We start from the raw sequence: 19,838 nt of genomic DNA, 5'->3' as shown, positions 1-19,838 counted from the left end.
GCTGATTAGGGATGAGCCGAACACCCCCCGGTTCGGTTCGCACCAGAACCCGCGAACGGACCGAAAGTTCGCACGAACGTTAGAACCCCATTGACGTCTATGGGACTCGAACGTTCGAAATCAAAAGTGCTCATTTTAAAGGCTAATTTGCATGGTATTGTCCTAAAAAGGGTTTGGGGACCCGGGTCCTACCCCAGGGGACATGTATCAATGCAAAAAAAACTTTTAAAAACGGCCGTTTTTTCGGGAGCAGTGATTTTAATGATGCTTAAAGTAAAAAAAAAAAAAAGTGAAATATTCCTTTAAATATCGTACCTGGGGGGTGTCTATAGTATGCCTGTAAAGTGACGCGTGTTTACCATGTTTAGAACAGTCCCTGCACCAAATGTCATTTTTAAAGGAAAAAATCTCATTTAAAACTGCTTGTGGGTTTAATGTCATGTCGGGTCATGGCAATATGGATGAAAATCAGTGAGACAAACGGCATGGGTACCCCCCAGTCCATTACCAGGCCCTTTGGGTCTTGTATGGATATTAAGGGGAACCCCGCACCCAAATTAAAATAAGGAAAGGTGTGGGGCCACCAGGCCCTATATACTCTGAACAGCAGTATACAGGCGGTGCAAACAAGACAGGGACTGTAGGTTTGTTGTTAAGTAGAATCTGTTTGTAATTTTGAACATTTTTAACGTGTTTAGCTCCAGCCAAAAAATCTTTTCTAAGCTTTTTGGAAAACATAGGGAAGGGTTATCACCCCTGTGACATTTGTTTTGCTGTCTTTCCTCCTCTTCAGAAGATTTCACCTCACTTTTTTGTCCCAATGAAAAATGTTTTTGAAAATTTGGGTTTTTTTGTGGAACAAGGATTGGAAAGCATCAGTGGAAAGGAGAAATTGTTTTCCCATATTAACTCTTACAGGAGAGAATTTCCCTTCCTAGGGGTAGATTTCATCTCACTTCCTGTTGTCTCCTTCCGTTTGCAAGTAGGAGTCGTTTGTAAGTTAGATGTTTGAAAGTAGGGTCCTGCCCTATATACTCAGCAGAAATTTGGGCCTTAGGTGTTGCTGTGGCCACAACACTGTAAGCCCTCACAGGGCCCTGCTGTGAAATATTAGATCAAGAATTGTAATTACATGCCCCTGTTGAACAGGAGCTGAAAAATTAGGCCTTAGGCACTGGTGCTGGTGCCACAACACTGCAACCCCTCACAGACACTCTAGTTGGAACGCAGGAACGAGCCCTGCTGCAAAGTATTGCTTCAAAAATTGTAATTACACGCCCCTGTTAGACAGGGGCAGAAAAATTGGGCCTTAGGCACTGGTGCTGGTGCCACAACACTGCAACCCCTCACAGACACTCTAGTTGGAACGCAGGAACGAGCCCTGCTGCAAAGTATTGCATCAAAAATTGTAATTACACGCCCCTGTTAGACAGGGGCAGAAAAATTGGGCCTTAGGCACTGGTGCTGGTGCCACAACACTGCAACCCCTCACAGACACTCTAGTTGGAACGCAGGAACGAGCCCTGCTGCAAAGTATTGCATCAAAAATTGTAATTACACGCCCCTGTTAGACAGGGGCAGAAAAATTGGGCCTTAGGCACTGGTGCTGGTGCCACAACACTGCAACCCCTCACAGACACTCTAGTTGGAATGCAGGAACGAGCCCTGCTGCAAAGTATTGCATCAAAAATTGTAATTACACGCCCCTGTTAGACAGGGGCAGAAAAATTGGGCCTTAGGCACTGGTGCTGGTGCCACAACACTGCAACCCCTCACAGACACTCTAGTTGGAACGCAGGAACGAGCCCTGCTGCAAAGTATTGCATCAAAAATTGTAATTACACGCCCCTGTTAGACAGGGGCAGAAAAATTGGGCCTTAGGCACTGGTGCTGGTGCCACAACACTGCAACCCCTCACAGACACTCTAGTTGGAATGCAGGAACGAGCCCTGCTGCAAAGTATTACATCAAAAATTGTAATTACACGCCCCTGTTAGACAGGGGCAGAAAAATTGTGCCTTAGGCACTGGTGGTGGCGCCCAGAACCAAAAATGTTCTTACAAGCTATCAGCGTGATGATTGAGGAGGAAGAAGATATTTACTCAGGGATAGTCACTCAGCATCAGCATAGGCAGTCTTTGAAGGGATCTGAGATTTCAAAAAAAATTATTCGGTTACATCAGCATCAGGTGCTTGGTAGCTGGTGGTGATCCAAGACTCATTCATTTTTATGAAGGTCAGCCGATCGACCGAGTCGGTGGACAGACGCACCCTGTGATCGGTTACCACGCCTCCAGCAGCACTGAATGTGCGTTCCGAAAGAACGCTGGATGCAGGACAGGCCAGTAGCTCAATTGCATACTGTGCAAGCTCTGGCCAGTGATCCATCCTCAAGACCCAGTAACCCAGAGGATTTTCGGTGGGAAAGGTGTCCAAGTCTGATCTTGCCCCTAGGTATTCCTGCACCATGTAAAACAGACGCTGGCGATGGTTGCTGGAACCGATCATACCTTGGGGCTGCGGACCAAAAAATTGTCTGAACGCATCGGTCAGACGGCCACCTTCTCCACCGCTCCTTCTTTGACTGACCGAAGCCTCAGCAACACGTTGTCCAGAAACAGGAGTTTGTAACCTCCCAGTCTCTGGGAACGCGTTGCACAGACCTTTCTGCAAGGCCTCCCGAAGATGTTTCATCCTCTGCTCCCTCTGCGATGGCAAGATAAGGTCCGCAACCTTACCCTTGTAACGTGGATCAAGGAGGGTTGCCAGCCAGTATTGGTCCTTCTCCTTGATACCACGAATACGAGGATCCTTACGCAGGCTTTGCAGGATCAGGGAGGCCATGCAGCGTAGGTTTGCTGAGGCATTCGGTCCGGAGTCCTCTGGGTCACTAAGAACGACATGGTCCGCAGCCACCTCCTCCCAGCCACGTACAAGTCCATGTGTTTCTTGGGACTGATCCCTTAAAGACTGCTGCTGATGCTGAGTGCCAGGCTCCACCTCCATACTGACACAATCTTCCTCCTCCTCCTCTTCCTCCTCGTCCTCTTCCTGTGTGATCGGCGGGCACGCAGGAACACTGTCTGGATAAAGGGGGCCTTGAGAGCTAAGGAAGTCCTCCTCTTCCTGCCTCTGTTCTGCCTCAAGTGCCCTGTCCATTATTCCACGCAGCGTGTGCTCCAACAGGTGGACAAGGGGGACAGTGTCACTGATGCATGCACTGTCACTGCTCACCATCCTCGTGGCCTCCTCGAATGGTGACAGGACAGTGCATGCATCCCTGATCATGGCCCACTGGCATGGGGAAAAAAACCAAGCTCCCCTGACCCTGTCCTGGTGCCATAGTCGCACAGGTACTCATTGATGGCCCTCTGCTGCATGTGCAGCCGCTGCAGCATGGCCAACGTTGAGTTCCACCTGGTGGGCATGTCACAGATTAGGCAGTTCTTGGGCAGGTTAAACTCCTTTTGGAGGTCCGTCAGCCGAGCACTGGCATTATATGACCGGCGGAAATGCACACAGACTTTCCTGGCCTGCCTCAGGACATCCTGTAAGCCCGGGTACCTGCCCAAGAACCGCTGCACCACCAAGTTAAGGACGTGAGCCAAACAGGGCACATGGGTCATTTGTCCCTGTCGGAGGGCAGAGAGGAGGTTGGTGCCATTGTCGCAAACCACCATTCCTGCCTTAAGTTGGCGTGGCGTCAACCACCTCTGAACCTGCCCCTGCAGAGCTGACAGAACCTCTGCCCCAGTGTGGCTCCTGTCCCCCAAGCACACCAGCTCAAGCACCGCATGGCATCTTTTGGCCTGCGTACTTGCGTAGCCCCTTGAACGCCTACGGAGCACCGCTGGTTCCGAGGAAGAGGCCATGGAGGAAGAAGAAGAGGAGGGGGTGGAGGAGAGAGGTGTGTCACAATCAGCATTTTGGAGGCGTGGTGGCGGAACAACCTCCAACACTACTGCACCTTGTCCTGCATCCTTCCCAGCTGCCAGCAGAGTCACCCAATGCGCCGTGAAACTTAGGTAACGTCCCTGTCCATGCCTGCTGGACCATGAGTCAGCGGTAATATGCACCTTACCGCTGACCGCCCTGTCCAGCGAGGCATGGACATTGCCTTCCACATGCCAGTAGAGAGCCGGAATCGCCTTCCGTGAGAAAAAGTGGCGTTTGGGTACCTGCCACTGAGGAACCGCACATTCCACAAACTCACGGAAGGGGGCAGAGTCTACCAACTGAAAAGGCAGCAGTTGAAGTGCTAGCAATTTTGCCAAGCTAGCATTCAACCGCTGGGCATGTGGATGGCTGGGAGCAAACTTCTTTCGGCGGTGCAGCAGCTGGGGCAGGGAAATTTGCCTGGTACAATCTGACGTCGGTGTACCAAAAGCAGATTGCCCACAAGTACTTGGCTGTGACACACCTAATTCTACACCTTCATTCCTCTCACTGCAGGTCTCAGAGAGGACTGAAGGTCTAGTGGGGTTGGAAATCTCAGCTGATGAGGAGCAAGGAGAGATCCTCTTTGTTCTTTGGTGTGGGTCTTTTAGATACGCTTGCCAACGAACTGCATGGCAGGTCAACATATGTCTGGTCAAGCATGTGGTACCCAAGCGGGAGATGTTTTGGCCACGTGAGATACGCTTGAGACATATGTTGCAAATAGCAGCGGTGCGATCTGATGCACTCGTCTCAAAAAAGGCCCACACCAAAGAACTTTTTGAATAACGCGCAGAGACTGCAGCGCCCTGCACATGTGGAGCTTTGGGGTGTGATGCAGTCAATGTGCTGCCCTTAGGCTGGCCCCTGGAGGGCATCCTGCCTCGTTGGTGATGTGCCGCCGCCTCCTCCTCCTCCTCCTCCTCCTCCTCCTCCTCCTCTCTCCTATCAGGCACCCACGTTGAGTCAGTGACCTCATCATCCCCTCCCTCCTCATCACTGGAGCAAGCCTGGCAGTATGCTGCAGCAGGGGGAGCATGACTGCCAGATTGCTGTCCTTCTTGGGCACCCCCTCTGTCCGTGCTCATGTTACTGCCTTCATCGAGCTCAGTATCGTCATCAGAGCCTTCCAAACGCTGGGCATCCTCCTGGAGCATGTACCCAACACTGTGGTCAAACAGTTCGAGGGAATCCTCATGAGGACATGGTGGAGCTAGGGAAGGAGTCACTGATGACATTGAGCTGAGGGAAGAGACCGCTGCTTTGCCAGACAAAGCACCCTGGGCATGGGTGAGAGAGGATGAGGAGGATGAGGACGGCTTGGTCATCCACTCGACCAAGTCTTCCACATGTTGCGGCTCAACACGGCCAGCTGCCGAAAAAAAGGCCAAGCGTGTCCCATGGCCACGTGCTGATGAGGATGCACCGTCTCCACGACCAGCACTAGACACAGAGCCTGCTTGCCCTCTCTTATTGGCTTGTGACTGTCTGCCTCTCCTTTTTGGCCTTCCAGACATACTAATGGCCTGTAGCTGCACTAAGCTGGGATAGAACACCTGTAATTTTCTTCAAGTAGCTTTATATACTGTAACCAGACAAGCCTGCCTGTCAGTAGGAAGATAACAGGAACGGATCTAGCTGAACACTGTGAGCAGGACGCACTGTACTAAATGTAAATAGTCTAGCTGCCTGACCGTGGTACTAATAGGATCAAATAGAACACCTGTAATTTTCTTCAGGTAGCTTTATATACTGTAACCAGACAAGCCTGCCTGTCAGTAGGAAGATAACAGGAACGGATCTAGCTGTACACTGTGAGCAGGACGCACTGTACTAAATGTAAATAGTCTAGCTGCCTGACCGTGGTACTAATAGGATCAAATAGAACACCTGTAATTTTCTTCAGGTAGCTTTATATACTGTAACCAGACAAGCCTGCCTGTCAGTAGGAATTTAACAGGAACGGATCTAGCTGAACACTGTGAGCAGGATGCACTGCACTAAATGTAAATAGTCTAGAAGATAACAGGAACGGATCTAGCTGAACACTGTGAGCAGGACGCACTGCACTAAATGTAAATAGTCTAGAAGATAACAGGAACGGATCTAGCTGAACACTGTGAGCAGGACGCACTGCACTAAATGTAAATAGTCTAGAAGATAACAGGAACGGATCTAGCTGAACACTGTGAGCAGGACGCACTGCACTAAATGTAAATAGTCTAGAAGATAACAGGAACGGATCTAGCTGAACACTGTGAGCAGGACGCACTGCACTAAATGTAAATAGCAGGAACGGATCTAGCTGAACACTGTGAGCAGGACGCACTGCACTAAATGTAAATAGTCTAGAAGATAACAGGAACGGATCTAGCTGAACACTGTGAGCAGGACGCACTGCACTAAATGTAAATAGCAGGAACGGCTCTAGCTGAACACTGTGAGCAGGACGCACTGCACTAAATGTAAATAGCAGGAACGGATCTAGCTGAACACTGTGAGCAGGACGCACTGCACTAAATGTAAATAGTCTAGAAGATAACAGGAACGGATCTAGCTGAACACTGTGAGCAGGACGCACTGCACTAAATGTAAATAGCAGGAACGGATCTAGCTGAACACTGTGAGCAGGACGCACTGCACTAAATGTAAATAGCAGGAACGGATCTAGCTGAACACTGTGAGCAGGACGCACTGCACTAAATGTAAATAGCAGGAACGGATCTAGCTGAACACTGTGAGCAGGACGCACTGCACTAAATGTAAATAACAGGAACGGATCTAGCTGAACACTGTGAGCAGGACGCACTGCACTAAATGTAAATAGCAGGAACGGATCTAGCTGAACACTGTGAGCAGGACGCACTGCACTAAATGTAAATAGCAGGAACGGATCTAGCTGAACACTGTGAGCAGGACGCACTGCACTAAATGTAAATAGCAGGAACGGATCTAGCTGAACACTGTGAGCAGGACGCACTGCACTAAATGTAAATAGTCTAGAAGATAACAGGAACGGATCTAGCTGAACACTGTGAGCAGGACGTACTGCACTAAATGTAAATAGCAGGAACGGATCTAGCTGAACACTGTGAGCAGGACGCACTGCATTAAATGTAAATAGTCTAGATAGAAGATAACAGGAACGGATCTAGCTAAACTGAATACAGTGTATATATATATATGCAACACCTGGGATGCATATATATACACAATACACTGTAAGTGCAGCTAACTGACTGACTGTTCTGCCTAATCTATCTAACTCAAATCAAATGACACTGTGTGTCTCTCTCTCTCTCTATCTCTCAGCACACCGGAACACACACTACACAGGGCCGCCGTGCAGGCGGCCTTATATAGTGTGGGGTGTGTACTAAATCCCCTGAGCCATAATTGGCCAAAGCCACCCTGGCTTTGGCCAATTACAGCTCTCTCTACTGACGGCGCTGTGATTGGCCAAGCATGCGGGTCATAGTGCATGCTTGGCCAATCATCAGCCAGCAATGCACTGCGATGCCGCAGTGAATTATGGGCCGTGACGCGCCACACGAATTTAGCGCGAACGGCCCATATCGTTCGCAATTCGGCGAACGGGCGAACAGCCGATGTTCGAGTCGAACATGGGTTCGACTCGAACACGAAGCTCATCCCTAGTGCTGATTAAAAGCACTACTGGCCACCTTGATTAAGAATGTACCACATGAGGTGAGGAGACCCCCAATTGGGCACATGTTTGATAGTCTTTGGTAGTCCATGGTGGAAGATTTCTGATACCGTTTAAGATTTACTTTTATTGAAGGCATATGAACTGTGTTGGCTGTTTTGTTCTGAACATTCACAACCAAATTGTACAATATATGGGACTGTTTCCATGTTTTGTTTTGTTCTTTCATTTATTTACTGCACATGATATATGATGACTGTATAATTTATGAGCACTGTTGTCAACATTTGGTATTTTTTAATAAAAGAGCGCTCCACTGTATTGGGTATGCATTTATTGAGATTAGTGTGGTGATTGCACTGTGGAGCGATGTGGAGTGAGACTAACAAACTGTATTTTTTTTCAGTATTTAATTCCTTTTATTTTAATATTTCAATATTTATTTGGAATAAAATATTGTATTGGATGGTGTCCGATCTTATGATAATAAAACAATGAATTTGATGCTATTATGTAACCACAGATAGCACCATTATAAATGTTAATTGTGATCATCCTTTCCTGAGGGTATTTGATGTTATTAGCATGTTACCATTGACAGCGCCTTTGTAAATAGTAGCCGTAGTTAATGTTAATTGCAGCAAATGTAATATCGGCCTTTTTATTCTGCATTGCAGCCAGTATCCATGGGGATCTGTAAACAATATGGTGGTATTTAACCCTGGTTGACAATCACCCAGCTCAATCCCTGAGGAAGTCACGTGATCAGTGACAATCTTTGTTAACTGTGATATATATATATATATATATATATATATATATATATATATATATATATATATATATATATATATATATATATATATATATATATATATATATTATTATTATTTTATTTTTACATTTTTAATTTTTTTTAATGTGAGTGCAATTCTATCTTAGTTAAATGATATGATACTATTGGGAGTTTTGTTTATACCTCTTAAAGATCTGCAATGACACAAGGGAAACCTTTTAAAGAGGCAAGAACCTAGGAAATACAAGATTGCCCAGAGGGAAAGAGACTGACCTTGTGAGAAAAGAATAAGCGCTGTTAGACCTATATGAAAGTATGGGTCTAATGTGAAGGTGAGCAGGCACTTTGCACTGAGGTGGAGCACTAATGGTTTTGTCATCAGTGGGCTCAAATTGTTATGCATGATTTTTTATTCTTTGAGTGATGACATCAATTGCAGCTATTGGATCGCCTTGCAGAACTGGGATTGTTACACAAATTTGCATAATATTGTCAGAATTTAGTATGTTTTATATAAAGCACTTATAAGATTATTTCTACAGCATTTTGTGGACTCATTTTACCTGTGTGTGTGTGTGTGTGTGTATGTATATGTGTGTATATATATATATATATATCTATCTATCTATCTATCTATCTATCTATCTATCTATCTATCTATCTATCTATCTATCTATCTATCTATCTATCTATCTATCTATCTATCTATATATCTATCTATATATCTATATATATAAATATTTTATAGTATCTCACAAAAGTGAGTGCACCCCTCACATTTTTGTGAGGATGTAAATGGTAAATGTCCAAATTGATGTCAATATTTTGTGTGGCCACCATTATTTCCCAGCACTGCCTTAACCCTCTTGGGCATGGAGTTCACCAGAACTTCACAGGTTGCCACTGGAGTCCTCTTCCACTCCTCTATGACTACATCACGGAGCTGGCGTAGGTTAGAGACCTTGCGCTCCTCCACCTTCCGTTTGAGGATGCCCCACAGATGCTCAAAAGGGTTTACTTCTGGAGACATGTTTGGCCAGTCCACCACCTTTATCCTCAGTTTCTTTAGCAAGGCACTGGTCATCTCAAAGGTGTGTTTGGGGTCGTTATCATGTTGGAATACTGCCCTGCAGCCCAGGGTCTGAAGGGAGGGGATCATGCTCTGCTTCAGTATGTCACAGTACATGTTGGCATTCGTGGTTCCCTCAATGAACTGTAGCTCCCCAGTGCCGGAAGAACTCATGCAGCCTCGACCATGACACTCCCACCACCATACTTGACACACCATGCTTGACATATAGGAAAGACACACTTGTCTTTGTACTCCTCACCTGGTTGCCATCACACACGCTTGACACCATGTGAACCAAATAAGTTTATCTTGGTCTCATCAGACCACAGGACATGGTTCCAGTAATCCATGTCCTTAGTTTGCTTGTCTTCAGCAAACTGTTTGCGGGCTTTCATGTGCATCATCTTTCAAAGAGGCTCCCTTCTTGGGTGACAGCCACGTAGACCAATTTGATGCAGTGTGCGGCGTATGGTCTGAGCACTGACAGGCTGACCCCCCCACCCCTTCAACCTCTGCAGCAATGCTGGCAGCACTCATATGTCTATTTCCCAAAGACAACCTCTGGATATGATGCTGAGCACGTGCACTCAACTTCTTTGGTCGACCATGGCGAGGCCTGTTCTGAGTGAAACCTATCCTGTTATACCCCTGTATGGTCTTGGCCACTGTGCTGCAGCTCAGTTTTAGGGTCTTGGCAATCTTTTATAGCCTAGGCCATTTTATGTAGGCATAGTTATTTGCCATGAGGTGCCATGTTGAACTTCCAGTGACCAGTATGAGAGAGTGAGAGTGACAACACCAAATTTCACACCTGCTCCCCATTCACAACTGAGACCTTGTAACACTAACAAGTCACATGACACCGGGGAAGTAAAATGGCTAATTGGGCCCAATTTGGACATTTTCACTGAGGGGTGAACTCACTTTTGTTGCCAGCGGTTTAGACATTAACCTCTTCTGGACTGCCGCATTCCGATATACATCCTTACTTTGATGGAGATATCATTGTTATGGCAGCAGCTAGCTGCCATAACCCCAGTATCCTCGTGTTCAGACAGTCCGGTTTCTGATACGAGTGGTCCCTGTAGTGAATTCGCTGCAAGATCACTTTTATTAGCGGCGGGAGAGGGCCCCCCTCCCACCGTGCTCCGGTGCCCTCCGCTGCTTACCGGATCCATCAGCAGTGGCGGAGGAAATCAGATCTTCACCCTGGCTGGGCATGGAGATGAATGAGGGGAAGATGGCCCCCACCCATCTCCATAACAATGCAGGGTGGAAGCGACGTCAAAGGGGTACATCAAAACGTCACTTTCGCCTACAGCACTTTAAGGGCCATTTTTTTTTTTTTTTCATTGAACAAAGGTTTTATTAATCAACTGGTGCATACATGTTATGTTTGCTTTAACATATAAACTTGGTAACTAGTACATTGATTGTTATACAGTCTGTACATAGGATAATTGGTACATTGTTCTTGTCATGTGAGAATATTCTATATGTGCACATTTAACACATAGAAACTACACATCGAGGCGCGCACCCAGGTAATCATTCCATACTAATTTGGTTTCATTATACACAGGTATTAGACTCTTGAAGTCAACGATCCCATATCTTGTTGTACTTGGCAGGGCAACCTCTATTAATATATATGCATTTCTTATACGATAAGGTATTATTCATTTCTATTTTCCATTCTACTATTTTGGGAGGCATTTGTCTCATCCATTTTTTAGCTATGATCTTTCTTGCTGCAAAGAGTGTCTCATGGAGAAATGTTTTTGTATATTCGTCAATTGTGTCTGGAATTATACCCAGGAGGCATTGTTTTGGGTCTAGAGCTAGAGGTGAGCCCATTGTATCGTGTAGAAATGTCACAATTTGTTCCCACAAGCCTTGAATCTTAGGACAAGTCCAGATCAAGTGGAAAAAAGTGCCTGTCTCTTTCCCACACATCAGCCATGTGGTAGATTGTATGCGTTTGTATCTTGCTACTCTAAGGGGTGCGAGGTATGCCCTATGAAGAATGTAAAGCTGCGACAGACAGTCTGATAGTTTGGGGGACACAGCCTTACAAGACTCCAGTGCCTCCCCCCCACTCCTCATCCTCTGTTGGTCCCACTTCTCTTTCCCATCTTGGTTTGAGATCATATGCTATTTTAGTAGCGATGGGGGTTGAGAGCATGTTATAGAAAGCTGAAATCAGTTTGTGGGGGTCCGTGTTCTTAATTACTGCCATAAGGACATTAGGTGTAGGGTTTGGGAGGGAATCAGGAAATTGCGATTGTGCCGCATGACGGATTTGTAAAAATCTAAAGAACATTTGATTCTGAATTGTAAATTCTTCTGTAAGTGAATCCAAAGTTTTAGGATGCCCGTCTTTTAGTAAGTGATGCAGGTAAAATATTCCCTGCATGGACCATAAGTTTGTGTCATGAATTTAGTTGAATTCAGGAAGATTCTTGTTGTGCCATACCGGCATGTAATCATTGAATTGTGGGATTTCAAGTTTGGAGGTGGCTAAGTCCCATATTTTCCTGTAGTGATATAGCATGGTTTGTCTATTTTCCCCTAGTTCCATCCCCCCGAGCCCGATGCTATTGCATATATTGAGTCCTTGGTGTGTTGTGCCCATTTTGGACATAGAAGCGTGAGAAATCTCTCGCTGTCCGTTTTATCTAAGTGGAAGAGCTGCGACAGTTGTGATGCAATGTAATATAGGTTAAAGTCAGGGAGAGCTGTGCCACCAAGGTCAGTCGGGTTCTTGAGAGATTGCCATGACAGTTTGTGTCTGTTGGTGCCCCACACAAATGGCTTGAGAAGGGACTCTAAAGATTTGAAATGTTTCAGGGGTAAGTAAACTGGAGTATGCCAGAGAACATACAGTATTTTAGGGAGTAAGATCATTTTAATTAAATTTATGTGACCCCAGGTCCCAAGTGGGAGTCTGGACCAAACCCATACTTTATTTTTAACCATGGAAAGGAGAGGGTCATATTGAGGGATACATAATCTGCAGGGGATCTGGATATATGGATCCCTAGATAATTAATAACAGCATCTCTCTGAAGCGGTAGTCTGGCTTGGGATTCTGGGGGTGGGAAGCTATCAATTGGTAGAATTTGGGACTTATCCCAATTGATTTTCAGTCCTGAAAATATTCCGAATTGTTCGATCGTGTGGAGTGCGGTATGTAAGGATGGGCCCGAATCTGCTAAATATAGCAGCGTGTCGTCTGCATAAATACTGATTTTTTTCAATTAAAGAGCCCAGTCTTAGCCCTTTAATCTCCGGGTTCGCTCAGATGGATATCGCAAGGGGTTCTGCCGCAAGGGCATACAATAGTGGGGATAAGAGGCAGCCCTGTCTCGTGCCTCTACTGAGGTCAAACATCTGAAACGACCACCCTTTAGCCACCACCCTGGCCCTGTATGCCTGGTATAGCAATTGAACCCACTTGATAAATTTTGGACCGAAGCTATAGCCCTCCAAGCATCTCCAGAGATACCTCCACTCCACCGAATTAAAGGCTTTTGCTGTGTCCAAAGTCACCACAACTCGTGAACCAACCTCCTCATGTGTAGCCTGTATATTTATATATAATTTCCGGAGATTAAACGAGGTGTTGCGACCAGGCATAAAACCTGCCTGGTCTGTATGTATTAGTGATAAGATGACCTGATTAAGCCTAATGGATAGTACTTTGGCCAATATTTTAATGTCAACCTGTAGAAGGGATATTGGGCAATAGGATTCTGGGTATCCCAGGTCCTTTCCTGGTTTGGGGATGAGGACTATTGTTGCCTCTGTCATGGATGGGGGTAAAGTCCCAGTCTCAAAGAGATGATTGTATAAAGCTAGCAGTTTAGGTGTTAGTATTTTGCTGAATTGGGAATAAAACTCAATTGGGAGTCCATCTGATCCTGGGGATTTAGACCTGGCAAAACTGGCAATAGCAATTGTAATTTCGTCTGTGGTGAGAGGTGCCTCTAGTGGGTCTATCTGTTCTTTTGTCAGCTGTGGGAAAGTCACCTTCTCAAGAAAGAGGGACATTGATTGTGTCTCAGTGGGAGCTGTCGTTTTGTACAGGTCGGCAAAGAAATCTCTAAACATAGAGGTCACCCTGAGTGGGTCTGTTAGTTGTTGTCCTCCAGGGCCATGTAGTGTGATAACCACCGGGGGCCTATCTTCACTGTGCACCAAGTATGCCAATAACTTGCCTGCTTTTTCCCCATATTCAAACATTTTTTGTTTGGAGAAAAAAAGTTTTTGTCTTGCTTTCTGATATTGTAGCTGGGTAACTACTCTAGTTTGTAGTTTAAGCAGGTTCGCATTCAGGGGGGTCGGGGTGTTGGCAAAGTCTCTTTCAGCAGAGGTCCTTACTGAGGGCACTGGAGGAATTTGTCTTGATTTTATTGATAGCAATAATTAAGGTGGAGCGAGCAAATAGCTTAAAGGAGTTCCATACTGCGGAGGGCGATGCTGACTTGTCATTCTCCACAAAGTACAGTCTCCACTTATCCGTGAGCTCATCATCCTCCAGTAGAAAAGAGAGCCAAAATGGGTTCAAACGCCAGGAACGTGGTGGTTTGGCTATAGGGATGCTTAATGTAATCCAGTAGGGACAAAAGTATTCTGGGGCAGAATGCAGCCTCTGATAGTCATGGTGACAATCTGTGGGAAATGAGTATGAAGTCTATGCGGGACATGGAGTTATGAGAAGATGAGAAGCACGAGTACAATTTAGTTTGTGGGAACCTGTGGCGCCACATATCTGTTAAATGGAAGGTGGAAATGAGCTTAGAGAACCTAGTTTTGTTGGGAGTATTTAGGGTAGGCGGAGTAAGTTGTAGCCTGTCCAAAGTCGGATTTAGTGTGATATTAAAGTCGCCTAGCCAAACTGCAGATATAGTAGGGTGGTGGGCCATGAATGACAGTCCCTCTTTAATTATGGTGATGTTAAATGGGGGTGGTACATAAAAGGCCAATGTGAGTAGGGGTTCTCCATATAATTTAGCTAGGATAAATACGTATCGTCCCTGTGGGTCGGTGGATAGTTCACATAACTCAAAATGTACCGATTTAGCTATAGAGACTGAGACTCCCCTGGAATGGGATGTGTGGGTAGAATGATTCGCCCACCCAACCCATGGCCGGCGAAGTGCCATCTGGATGCTCCCCTCAACATGCGTCTCCACCAAGGCTATTACATCAGCATGCTGTTTCTTGAGGAATGTGAAGACTGCTGCACGCTTAAATTTCTCGCGCATGCCCCTCACATTCCACGTAAGAAATTTTAGAGATGCCATGAATAGAACCTATTGAGATCTAATGAAACAGTTATGTTAAGCAATTTGTTCTTTATGCATGAGGCACATAGGTTCCTAATATTCAGACATGGATGCATCAATATTGTATCACACGACATATATAAACACTCACATGAGCATAGCATTCAGAATGTTACCTGTTTATAAATTACTTACTAGGTGGCATTACACCCCAGTTAGACTGCATCAAATGTTCCCCGCCAGTTCCCCATTGTGCTGGAGGAACTGTGGGAACAAGGCTACACATGCACACGTGTGGTGGTTTTGCCCATTCATTAGACCATATTGGGATGCCATTCGCGATCTAATTGTACAGATCTCGGATGTCAGTATACCTAATGACCCATGGACTATCCTTTTTCATGCTACGAAAACCCCCGCACATTTATATAAACGTTCAATTATTCCTCACTTACTAAACGCCGCCAAAGCCTTAATTCCCACTTTATGGGGCCAACAAACAACCCCCTCTATAAAGGTTTGGCTACAAATGGTAGATAACATACACCTTATGGAGAGCATCACTCACGATATTAGAGGTACTTCCCAGAAACATTCTCTAACATGGGACCCTTGGATAAAATTTCAGTCCACCTCCTCCTATAAGGACCTCATATCGCAAACCTCTTAAATTTATCACTTTAAAGTAGTCATTTATTGAATGTCCTTGACACTACACTCTTTTTAAATTTATCGAAGTGCATGCCAGCAACCCCTCTCCCCTCCTCTATTCTCATTATCCTCTTTTTCTTTCCTTTTTTCCTTGTTTTTCCTTCTTTCTCCTTTATTCTTTTCTTTATTATTTCAATTTCCCTATTCATTATTTAGGGTTCTTTTCTATTCTTTACCCTTCTAAACCAAAGCAATGTGTTTTTTCAAACTGAGTTTTGATTCAACTGCTCACATAATAGGAGTCCAATAACTAAGCGTATATCACTATGTTGGTTAACAGACCTCCAGAGACACTTATTGTAATATTGCCTTATACCGTACCACTGTACTATGTGCGTACTGGAAATTGCTATACTGTATATGTGAGAATGATTCTATTTTGAAATGTTTGTATATTTTTGCTTTGTTCTTCTTTAATAAAAAATTATTAAACAAAAAAAAAAGAATGTTACCTGTTTTCTGTGGTTAGTATGCACAATCAAGTTTAACAAAACTATAAACAAATGAACTCCCACCCGCCCTCCCTGCCCTGCTCTGTCCCAAACTGGCGCGGGCATATTTCCTTAACTTGTGTCCAACTGGGAAACATTCCATCTTCCAGGTTATATGGAAAATGCAGAACATCTGCCTGAGTCCCTGGGGTCTGAGTAGAACAAGGGATATCATCTATATCAGTTGTACAAGGTATGGCATGGTTTTCCGATCCCCTTGTTTCCTATTGAATGCATCTAACATGTTCCAGATAAGACTCCAGTAATCATGGTACTGCCTCCCAGTGGTGTGTGGGGTAAAGTCTCGCTGCACGATGCATGTGGCTGGTAGGACTTCTGCCCCTCCGGAGCCCCGAAGAGTAAGTGGACTCTTATACTGTAAATGTCCAGGATTTGTACTTTGTACTCGCGCTGGTTCATAAATGGTTCCATGTCGCATTCAAAAAGGTTTTTCGTGTGTGTTAAGAGACGGTTCACGTCAAGAAATGGGTGGTGTCAAACAAGGTTCCATGCGACTGCAAGGGACAATGCAGCCATGCGACTCTGAAGACAAATTGCGCTGTAAATGAGTTTGGGCATAATAGTTATACCTTTTATATATCTGGGACTTGATCAAACAGCTCTTTCAGGGATAGCACGGCATTCCAACCAGGAAATCACTTCTCCAGGATCCTCAAAGAAGACTGCACGACCATCATGTTCTATTCTGAGGCGGGCAGGAAAGAGCATGGAATATTTGTAATGTAAGTTCCTTAGCCTGCGCTTGGCCTCTGCAAAGCTCTGGCGACGGCGTTGTACCTCCGCTGAAAAATCTGGGAAAATAGCTACTTTAAGATTCCCTACTGGGATGTTGCCTTTCTCCCTCGCCATCCTCAGGGCTGCATCTCGATCTTTGTAATTGAGGAGTTTAGCTATGAATGTGTGAGGGGGGGCTCCCTGCAGGGGGGTCTGGCTGGCATGCGGTGTGCTCGCTCCACCGCAAACATAGGAGAAAAGGCTTCTCTCCCATAGGCATTGATTAGGAGTTGTTCCAAGAAAGTGGTAGTGTCCTTGCCTTCAGTCCCCTCTGGCAGGCCTATCAGGCGTAAATTACATCTTCTCAGCCTATTCTCCATATCATCTTGTTTGGTGAGGAGTTGGTGTATTTGTTGTTGCATGCGGTCTGAGGATGTTTGTAAGGGTGCAATGGCATCCTCCACCGTGCTCAGCCTGGTCTCAGCTTCCTTCACCCTGTCCCTGAGCTTTTGAAAGTCTTGCCTAATGAGGGAAATATCCATCTTGACCTCCTCAATTTGTGCTGTGAGGGAAGTTCTGCAGAAAGTGATTGCTTCAAGTAGTCTGTCAGTATCACTCGCCGTTCAGTCTCCCCCTTGCTTTCTCAGAGGCTCCATCTTCCTCCATGTCCTCTTTGTCTTGTCGGCGGTACTGCTCGAGTTTTGCCACCGCTGCCTTCTGTGATTTGGTTGGTGACATGCTGTGGAGGTCTGGGGTGTCACTCAGTGAGTACCCAATCTTGTGTTGGTATAGCTAGTAGCCTGCGGGACAGGAGACAGTGCTGGCTTTGGCCTCAGAACCACCAAGATGTCCGGAGGAAAAATCTTCCCAGATGAGGCAAATGCGTGACAGACTGCTGCTCCATTTGGGGTGCTGGTAGTCTGAAGGTGCGGTGGGGAGTGTGAAAGGTCCCCAAAAGGAATTTCCAAAATAAATCAAAAAGGCAGCAGGGTGGAAATGCAGCACAGGCTGGGTGTTTGGGTGGATAAAGATGGCCACAGACCTCTGTGTGTAGGCCGAAGCCACGGGCTTGCCTAAATGCGGCCGCCGCTCTGTCTGGGGTATTGCATTTCAGGGGAGTCTGTATGGGTGGGGAGGGATGTGTTCTAGGTCCCCAAAAAGGTTTCCCAAGAAAAGCCAGGCAGCAGAAGGGTGTAACTACCCTGATATAGGCCGGGTGCACAGGAGGACCAAGATGGCCGTGGACCTCATGGAGTAGGCCGAAGCCGAGGACTTGCCTGAATCCGGCCGCCGTGTAGAGGATCACTGCTCCGTTCGGGCTGCCGCTGATCCGGTCGCCTTGGGGGTCAGCACAGGGGATAGTAGAGGTCCCAGGAGAGTTAGCCCAGCGGATGGTGGAATAGTAAGAGTGCAGGATTAATTCCAACAGGAGTAATGGACGGAGCTCAGGGTATGCACGTCCTACTCCATGCTGCGTCAGGCCACGCCCCCAAGGGCCATTTTTTTTTAATTATTTTTTTAAATGACTATTTTTTTTTTTATTGCATTTAAGTGTAAATATAAGATTTGAGGTATTTTTTAACCCCAGATCTCATATTTAGGAGGTCCTGTCATGCGTTTTTTCTATTACAAGGGATGTTTACATTCCTTGTAATAGGAATAAAAATGACACATTTTTTTTTAAAAAGTGTAAAAATAAAAGTTTAAAATAAATAAGAAAATAAAAAAAATGTAAACGTGCCCTGTCCCGCCGAGCTCGCGTATAGAAGCGAGCGCATACGTGAGCTCGCATATGAAAACGGTGTTTAAACCACACATGTGAGGTATTGCCGCAATCGGTAGAGTGAGAGCAATTCCAATTCTAGCCCTAAACCTCCTCTGTAACTTAAAACATGCAACATGTAGAATTTTTTACGTCGCCTATGGAGATTCTTAAGGGTAAAAGTTTGTCGCCATTCCACGAGCGGGCGCAATTTTGAAGCATGACATGTTGGGTATCAATTTACTCGGTGTAACATTATTTTTCACAATATAAAAAAAAATAGGACTTACTTTACTGTTGTCTTATTTTTTAATTCAAAAAAGTGTATTTTTTCCAAAAAAGTGCACTTGTAAGACCGTTGCGCAAATACGGTGTGACAAAGTATTGCAATGACCGCCATTTTATTCTCTAGGGTGTTAGAAAAAAATGTATAATGTTTGGGGGTTCTAAGTAATTTCTAGCAAGAAAAACAGTTGTAAACAACAATCTCAAAAAAAGGATCGGTCCTTAAGTGGTTAATGGCTGTGTTGAGTTATTTTGAGGGGACAGCAATAGGGATGAGCCGAACACCCCCCTGTTCGGTTCGCACCAGAAAATGCGAACAGGAAAAAAGTTTGTTCAAACACGCGATCACCGTTAAAGTCTATGGGACACGAACATGAATAAACAAAAGTGCTAATTTTAAAGGCTTATATGCAAGTTATTGTCATAAAAAGTGTTTGGGGACCTGGGTCCTGCCCCAGGGGACATGGATCAATGCAAAAAAAAGGTTTAAAAACGGCCGTTTTTTCAGGAGCAGTGATTTTAATAATGCTTAAAGTCAAACAATAAAAGTGTAATATCCCTTTAAATTTGGTGTCTATAGTATGCCTGTAAAGGGGCGCATGTTTCCCGTGTTTAGAACAGTCTGACAGCAAAATGACATTTCGAAGGAAAAAACCCATTTAAACCTACTCGCGGCTATTGCATTGCTGACAATACACATAGAAGTTCATTGATAAAAATGGCATGGGAATTCCCCACAGGGGAACCCTGAACCAAAATAAAAAAAAAAAAATGACGTGGGAGTCCCCCTAAATTCCATACCAGCATCTCCTCCGTGGCGTCTTCTATCTTCTTCTCCTCGGGCCGCTCCGCACCCATGGCATGGGGGGAGGCTCCCGCTCTTCTCTTCATCTTCTTCTTCATCTTCTTCTCTTCTTCTCTTCTTCATTTTCTTCTCCGGGCCGCTCCGCACCCATGCTGGCATGGAGGGAGGCTCCCGCTGTGTGACGGCGTCTCCTCGTCTGACGGTTCTTAAATAACGGGGGGCGGGGCCACCCAGTGACCCCGCCCCCCTCTGATGCACGGTGACTTGATGGGACTTCCCTGTGATGT

The sequence above is a fragment of the Aquarana catesbeiana genome, linkage group LG02, assembly GCF_042186555.1.
Source record: "Aquarana catesbeiana isolate 2022-GZ linkage group LG02, ASM4218655v1, whole genome shotgun sequence".
NCBI lineage: Eukaryota > Metazoa > Chordata > Amphibia > Anura > Ranidae > Aquarana > Aquarana catesbeiana.
The sequence above is the reverse complement of the archived record's forward strand: the minus strand, read 5'-3'. Positions refer to the sequence as shown.